Below are 9,015 nucleotides of genomic sequence, written 5' to 3'. Positions count from 1 at the left end.
AGTTAATAAATTTGCAGCCCCTTTTCACCTTGTCACCATCTCGCTCTCTACGGCAGTATCTGTGGCCTCTATCACACATTTTGCTTCTCTTATTTTCTTTATACTCTTATCCAGTTCAGCTTTGTTTGTCGGCTCTTATGCAACCTACACAAGTGGAATTCTCCTTGGACTCTTTCGTCTCGAACATAAATTGAAAAACCACAACTTTGGCAATGGCCTGTTGGACACATTTCAGTGCACTCATATCTCAACCAACTGAGTCAAAGGGGCCAACTTGTTTTTACTAACAACCTAAAGACAAAGGCTTTTCAGGGCCATGAGAAAAGCCTACTTTGAAAGTGCAGTAAAGGGGATTTTAAAGAAGAAAACAAATGGCAATTGAATTTTACTGTTTCCAGGAAACAAAAAGTTAGAGTTTGTAGACTCTTAAACTCAGAATGCTGGAAAAATAATTGGGCCTTTATTTGTTCCCTTTAGAGAAGAGAGAGAGAAAAAAATCCCTTAATTCTCCTGGGAGAATTAACTGCAGATGGAGAGTAGATTCTTAGGAATTTCTCATAAGGGAATCAATGGCACATCCTGCCCACCCTGTCCCCAAACTAGATCAGCTGCTTCCTGGCCAGGAGCCCACAATTATGCCGTGACATCAGTGGCACTGGCAGCTCCCCTACATACCTGACCCAACCAATAGCTCATGCTGAGAATGGTGCCTGAGAGGCCCCAGTGAACTGGCAGGGTGGCATGGGGATTTCTTGTTGAGAAAGAAACCTTCCAAACCATGACTTTGCAGTGTGCTCAAGGTTTACATGGGATTTTCTGGAAAGATAGTGGCGGGGGTGAAAGGCACGTATCTGTGCTTTGCCATTGCCTTTTTCTAGGGTGTTAGCTCTCTTGCTCTTCATTTTTACCATGACAGAAAATATGGAGCAATCAAAGGAACTCTTTTCTTGTATGTGCAGAGATATCATGCACAAATCTGGTAACTCTGAATGTGCAGCAAGAGGGCCTGAAGAGCGCTCATGAGTTCAAGGTGGAAAAAGCCCCTCATGACTCCTGTACATCCATCCTCAAACTGATACATGTTGGCTCTTCCCTCATCCCCTAGAGCTAAAACATAAACCAAAAGTGGCCCTACACTCCTTCATAGGAACACATTGCCCATGAACTTTTGAGTCACATAGCCCCATAGGCAAACATAGGTGAGAAAAGCTTGGGGAAAGAACTTGAAAGTAGCGTGAACTAGAGAACACTCTGGAAAAGTTAAGAAAAGGTGCACTTTTTTCCCCCTTATGTCTAGGAGGTCCAAGGACTGTGAGGAAGATTCAATAGGACTATTCAATAGCTAGTTATTCACAAAATTTATTTCCTTCCACACTGTAGATAGCGTTTCCCAATCTCCCTTGCAGTTAGGTGGCATACAACTGCATTCAGCCAGTGGGAAGTGGGCAGAAGTGATTATTGACCTTGGCCACTTACCCTCCTGTGTACAATTCTTTCTCTTCACTTGCTGCTGATTATTGACACTCAGGGAGATCCCAGAAGCTCCATGCTGAAAATGGCGGATCCTCTTTCAGCCTGGATCTCTGAAATACTCTCTAAACCCTTCTCTCCTCTTCTCCTTATTAGTAGAAGAAAGACCAGAGCATGCTGTCTCTCCCCGTGCCTAGCATTGAGAGCACAGAGGAAAGAAGATGTGAGAGCATGGTGAGAAGGAGGCCAGTCCTTGCTAGACAACAACCCTGACAGCATCTTAATCTTGGCTTTCTAGCCTCCAGAACTGTGATTTTAAAATGTATTGTTTAAGCCAAACAGTCTATGGTTATTTTGTGATGGCAGCCCGAGCAGACTAATACAACCATAGATTCCACTCTCGCCCCAATCCTTGTTTTACATGATGAAAAATAAATGTCTTTATTTTGTTAAGCCACTGAGATGTCAGGCTTTATCTCTTACAACAGTTAGTGTTTACATTTCTGATACAAAGACCGTGCAGAGCTAATCAAGTGTGTGATATCCCTTTTCTCAAAATGTGCAGGCTGGATTTTTTTTTCTTTGAAATGGAGTCTTGCTCTGTTGCCCAGGCTGGAGTGCAGTGGTGCTATCTGGGCTTACTGCAAGCTCCACCTCCCAGGTTCACGTCATTCTCCTGCCTCAGCCTCCTGAGTAGCTGGGACTACAGGCACCCGCTACCACACCAGGCTAATTTTTTGTATTTTTATTAGAGATGGGGTTTCACTTTGTTAGCCAGGACGGTCTCAATCTCCTGACCTCGTGATCTGCCCACCTTGGCCTCCCAAAGTGCTGGGATTACAGGCATGAGCCACTGCGCCTGGCCCAAGCTGGATTTTTATATGCAAGCTCTGCCTTAGTGCAAAAAATTCCTTAGGGTCAGCACCCAAGATTATTACAAAAAAAAAAAAAAAAAAAAAAAAAAAAAAGCTAACTAATACTTCATTAACAGATATTTAAAAATAAGAGTACTTATTTAGGCCAGCTAATTTTTCAAACATTTTATGACTCTTAGCTCATTTCATTCTCATAGAAATCTATGAGGTATAATTCTTATTATCACTGTTTTTTAGATTAAGACACTGAAATAGCTATTGCAAAATCATAACTGAGAAAGAGATCTGACCTAATCAGTTCCATCTTGCTTCTAACCTCCAAGCTGTCCTGGTTCATTCCGGGGTGTAGGGTGTAGAACTAACTTTGGGAGGAACTTACTTTATAGTGTAAAACAAAGATGTTAGAGCCCTTTCTCAAAACAAACGTCCTTCTTGCCTGGGGACTAGACTGCTTTTGTAAGACTAACAAATTAGCCACAAGATTGGAAGTCATGGTTTAGGAGTCATGCAGCTGGAAGCTACAACATCTGATCCTCCCTAAACTGCTCCTAAGATCAGTGCTTGAGATTTTGCAGACCCTGCACTTGAGGGATCAGCTGGCACGCAGTTTATTGAAACACTCAGATCAATAAACTGACTCACCTGATCTTGTGGCCCCCACCCAGGAACAGACTCAGTGAGATCTTGTGGCCCCCACCCAGGAACAGACTCAGTGAGAGAGGACAGCTTCAATTCCCTATGATTTTATCTCGAATCTAACCAATCAGCACTCTAGACTCACTGGCCTTCCTCCACCCACTAAATTATCCTTAAAAACTCTGAATGCTCTGGGAGATAGATTTGAGAAATAATAAAACTCCAGTCTCCTGCACAGCCGGCTGTGTGTGAATTTTCTCTTTCTTTATTGCAATTCCCCTGTCTTGATTACTTGGCTCTGTCTAGACAGTGGGCGAAGTAAACCCACTGGATGGTTACAACCCTGAGGCACAGAGAGGCTGAGTGACCAACCCAAAGTTTCACAGGACACAGCAGAGTCAGGATTTGAACACAGATATTCTGACTCTAGAGTCTATCCCTTTAACCACTACTCATACTAATTCATTTATGGTTTTTGTGGTCCATGCTTTCAATTATTTTCTTTAACCTACAATAAAACTTTGATTTTTACACTGGTGGAGGATGACGTAAGAATATTGCAAATAGAAAAATGTTAATTGAAAGACAAAATTTAACTTATTCTACAACCAGAAATGATCAGGCCTGTTTTCACCATGAATCTCGCAAACTGTGCTCTCTAGACCTTGGGATGAGAGGGCATGGGCTCAGAGTCTGAGAAATCTCTCTTCCTCACTCCCTCTGCTAAGAAGATTCCACATTCTATTCAAGTTTGAGAGACTCTGCTTGGTTGGGGCCTGCTCAAGGACATGAGCCTGCATTTATGTTACTCCTATGCTTTATACTTGGCACATCACAGACCATGAAAAAATAATCTGGTGAAAATGGCAACTTTGGATTTTTAATCTCAGTTGTTAAAATTTTTCCAAATATATTTATCTTTTGAATAATCTAAGGCCTTTATCCCCCTAAGGTTTACCTGGCTTACTTCATACTGCTTTTACTTTTCAAGGCAGTTAATCTTTTGTAATAACATTTTGTATCCAGTTATATTCTTTTGCTTAGTTTTCAGCTTTGTTATTCTCCAAGCTGATTTTATTAATTAATGCAGAGAGGGCCAGGAGTATCTGAATTAATTAGGTGATAGTGAACCAGGAGGAAATCACAGGCCTCAGTGTGAGACAAATCTGGATTTAAATCCTAGCTCTAATGCAGTCCATGACCTTGAGGAGGTCAGTTAGGTTCACTGGGCTCAGTTTCCAAATCTCTAAAATGTAAGTGACCAAATGTACCTCACAAAATTGTTGAAAGGACAATTACTTGTTTGAGAACATGTTACTGTAGTGTTTATAACCTATCAAGCGTATAGCAAATGATGATGATGATGATGGTGCTAATTAAAAGAAAATCAGAGTTTAACACTCCACTGTCAACATTAGACAGATCAATGAGACAGAAAGTTAACAAGGATATCCAGGAATTGAACTCAACTCTGCACCAAGCGGACCTAATAGACATCTACAGAACTCTCCACCCCAAATCAACAGAATATACATTCTTCTCAGCACCACATCGCACTTCTTCCAAAACTGACCACATAGTTGGAAGTAAAGCACTCCTCAGCAAATGTAAAAGAACAGAAATTATAAAAATCTGTCTCTCAGACCACAGTGCAATCAAACTAGAACTCAGGATTAAGAAACTCACTCAAAACCGCTCAACTATGTGGAAACTGAACAATCTGCTCCTGAATGACTACTGGGTACATAACGAAATGAAGGCAGAAATAAAGATGTTCTTTGAAACCAATGAGAACAAAGATACAACATGCCAGAATCTCTGGGACACATTTAAAGCAGTGTGTAGAGGGAAATTTATAGCACTAAATGCCCACAAGAGAAAGAGGAAAGTTCTAAAATTGACACCTTAATATCACAATTAAAAGAACTAGAGAAGTAAGAGCAAACAAATTCAAAAACTAGCAGAAAGCAAGAAATAAGTAAGATCAGAGCAGAATGGAAGGAGATAGAGACACAAAAAAACACTTCAAAAAATCAATGAATCCAGGAGATGGTTTTTTGAAAAGATCAACAAAATTGATAGACCATTAGCAAGACTAATAGAGAAGAAAAGAGAGAAGAATCAAATAGATGCAATAAAAAATGATAAAGGGGATATCATCACCGACCCCACAGAAATACAAACTACCACCAGAGAATGCTATAAACACCTCTACACAAATAAACTAGAAAACCTAGAAGAAATGGATAAATTCCTGGACACATACACTCTCCCAAGACTAAAACGGGAAGAAGTTGAATCCCTGAATAGACCAATAACAGGCTTTGAAATTGCGGCAATAATTAATACCCTACCAACCAAAAAAAAGTCCAGGACAGCCAAATTCTACCAGAGGTACAAGGAGGAGCTGGTACCGTTCCTTCTGAAATTATTCCAATCAACAGAAAAAGAGAGAATCCCCCCTAACTCATTTTATGAGGCCAATATCATCCTGATACCAAAGCCTGACAGATATACAACAAAAAAAGAGAATTTTAGACCAATATACCTGATGAACATCGATGCAAAAATCCTCAATAAAATACTGGCAAACTGACTCCAGCAGCACATCAAAAAGCTTATCCACCATGATCAAGCGGACTTCATTCCTGGGATGCAAGGCTGGTTCAACATATGCAAATCAATAAACGTAATCCAGCATATAAACAGAACCAAAGACAAAAACCACATGATTATCTCAATAGATGCAGAAAAAGCCTTAGATAAAATTCAACAGCCCTTCATGATAAAAACTCTCAATAACTTGGTATTGATGGAACGTATCTCAAAATAATAAGAGTTCTTTATGATAAACCCACAGCCAATATTATACAGAATGGGCAAAAACTGGAAGCATTCCCCTTGAAAACTGGCACAAGACAGGGATGCCCTCTCTCACCACTCCTATTCAACATAGTGTTGGAAGTTCTGGCCAGGGAAATCAGGCAAAAGAAACAAATAAAGGGTATTCAATTAGGAAAAGAGGAAGTCAAATTGTCCCCGTTTGCAGATGACATGATTGTATATTTAGAAAACCCCATCATCTCAGCCCAAAATCTCAAGCTGATAAGCAACTTCAGCAAAGTCTCAGGATACAAAATCAATGTGCAAAAGTCACTAGCATGCTTATACACCAATAGCAGAGAAACAGAGAACCAAATCATGAGTGAACTCCCATTCACAATTGCTTCAAAGAGAATAAAATACCTAGGAATCTAACTTACAAGCGATGTGAAGGACCTCTTCAAGGAGAACTACAAACCGCTGCTCAATGAAATAAAAGAGGACACAAACAAATGGAAGAACATTCCATGCTCATGGATAAGAAGAATCAATATCATGAAAATGGCCATACTGCCCAAGGTAATTTATAGATTCAATGCCATCCCCATTAAGCTACCAATGACTTTCTTCACAAAACTGGAGAAAACTACTTTAAAGTTTGTATGAAACCAAAAAAGAGCCCACATTGCCAAGACAGTCTTAAGACAAAAGAACAAAGCGGGAGGCATCACGCTACCTGACTTCAAACTATACTACAAGTCTACAGTAACCAAAACAGCATGGTACAGGTACCAAAACAGGCATATATACCACCAATGGAACAGAACAGAGCCCTTAGAAATAATACCACACCTCTACAACCATCTGATCTTTGACAAACCTGACAAAAACAAGAAATGGGAGGAGGATTCCCTATTTGATAAATGGTGCTGGGGAAACCGGCTAGCCATAAGTAGAAAGCTGAAAGTGAATCCCTTCATTACACCTTATACAAAAATTAATTCAAGATGGATTAGAGACTTAAATGTTAGACCTAAAATCATAAAAACGCTAGAAGAAAACCTAGGCAATACAATTCAGGACATAGGCATAGGCGAGGACTTCATGTGAAAAACACCAAAAGCAATGGCAACGAAAGCCAAAATTGACAAATGGGATCTAATTAAACTAAAGAGCTTCTGCATGGAAAAAGAAACTACCATCAGAGTGAACAGGCAACCTACAGAATGGGAGAAAATTTTTGCAATCTACTCATCTGACAAAAGGCTAATATCCAGAACCTACAAAGAACTCAAACAAATTTATGAGAAAAAAACAAACAACTCCATCAAAAAGTGGGCAAAGGATATGAACAGACACTTCTCATAAGAAGACATTTATGTAGCCAACAGATGCATGAAAAAATGCTCATCATCACTAGCCATCGAGGGATGCAAATCAAAACCACAATGAGATACCATCTCACACCAGTTAGAATGGTGATCATTAAAAAGTCAGGAAACAACAGGTGCTGGAGAGGATGTGGAGAAATAGGAACACTTTTACACTGTTGGTGGGATTGTAAACTAGTTCAACCATTGTGGAAAACAGTGTGGCGATTCCTCAAGGATCTAGAACTAGAAATACCATTTGACCCAGCCATCCCATTACTGAGTATATGCCCAAAGGATTATAAATGATGCTGCTATAAAGACACATGCACACGTATGTTTATTGCAGCACTATTCACAATAGCAAAGACTTGGAACCAATCCAAATGTCCATCAATGACAGACTGGATTAAGAAAATGTGGCACATATACACCATGGAATACTATGCACCCATAAAAAGGATGAGTTCATGTGCTTTGTAGGGACATGGATGCAGCTGGAAACCATCACTCTTAGCAAACTATCGCGAGAACAGAAAACCAAACAACACATGTTCTCACTCATAGGTGGGAATTGAACAATGAGAACACCTGGACACAGGGTGGGGAACATCACACACCAGGCCTGTTGTGGGGTTGGGGGAGGGATAGCATTAGGAGATATACCTAATGTAAATGACGAGTTAATGGGTGCAGCACACCAACGTGGCACATGTATACATATGTAACAAACCTGCACGTTGTGCACATGTACGCTAGAACTTAAAGTATAATAATAAAAATACATATATCTATTGAAGGTCCCAGAAGTTTTACTTTAACGTGTTGATTTTTGGCCCATGAAAGGCATATGATTTGGCGGAAAATATAAACCCAAAGGTTATTATGTATTGCTCTGTAAGATATTAAGAAGTTTTATATATAACCCAAATATCTTAACATTTTAAAATTAAATGTTCTATAAATACCTACCTCCTCAAGTATTGTTTGAACTATTCTTAATATCTAATTGTTTCTCCACCTAATAATGAGTTGAACAAAATCCTTACCATGTATTCATATTATATTTACATCGGTGTCCTAATTATATCTTTTGAAATTATACTTTAGCAATAAGAATAAAAGTCATAATCGAAATGTTAGCACTTAGCATGGGAATGATTCTATCAGTCAGGGTTTACTCAAGAAAAACTGGTTGCTCTAAATAGTCCAAATTAAAAAGATTTAATGCAGATATCGAGAAGCCTACACAATCATTGGAAAACTGGAGGAAGCTGAGGTCAACGAAGCCAAGGTAGACAACCTCAGCCTCGGCTCCCAGCTGAACAGTTCCCTGTTCATTGTCCATTTTCCATGAACTTCTAGACATTTCTCTTCAGCCATCAGTCTGCAGTGATGAAGGGCATTGTTTTCTGGTGGAGCCTCTTAGAATCTCACAGCTGTCCACATTTCTGCCTATAACCACCTCTAGCCTGTCGTTCATTTCAGCCTTCCAAATCTTCAGCAAGGGAAGGGACTTCTTGGTCAATCAACTTGTAAGCATACGGGGAAGGGAATTCTACAAATACAGCTCCCAACTTTTCTGAAAGACAGAGGAACCCTTAGAAGGGAGTGTTGGTGATGCCAATTTGGCAATAAATAACCCATGACTGCAACTCAGTTTGGCATCTAACTCTGGAGGCCACTCACTTACTTCAGGAAGGGAGCATTTACTTAGTAAGACAGATTAAAGGATCACTTGGTTCTAAAGGACTCAGACAAAAGTGGGCTAAGTGATTTTTAAACAGATATGACCAAGCTGAGGAATACCAAAGACTTATTATTTTTCAATCAGAGAACAC

This window comes from Macaca nemestrina, chromosome 11 (genome assembly GCF_043159975.1).
Source record: "Macaca nemestrina isolate mMacNem1 chromosome 11, mMacNem.hap1, whole genome shotgun sequence".
NCBI classification, from domain to species: Eukaryota; Metazoa; Chordata; class Mammalia; order Primates; family Cercopithecidae; genus Macaca; species Macaca nemestrina.
The sequence above is the reverse complement of the archived record's forward strand: the minus strand, read 5'-3'. Positions refer to the sequence as shown.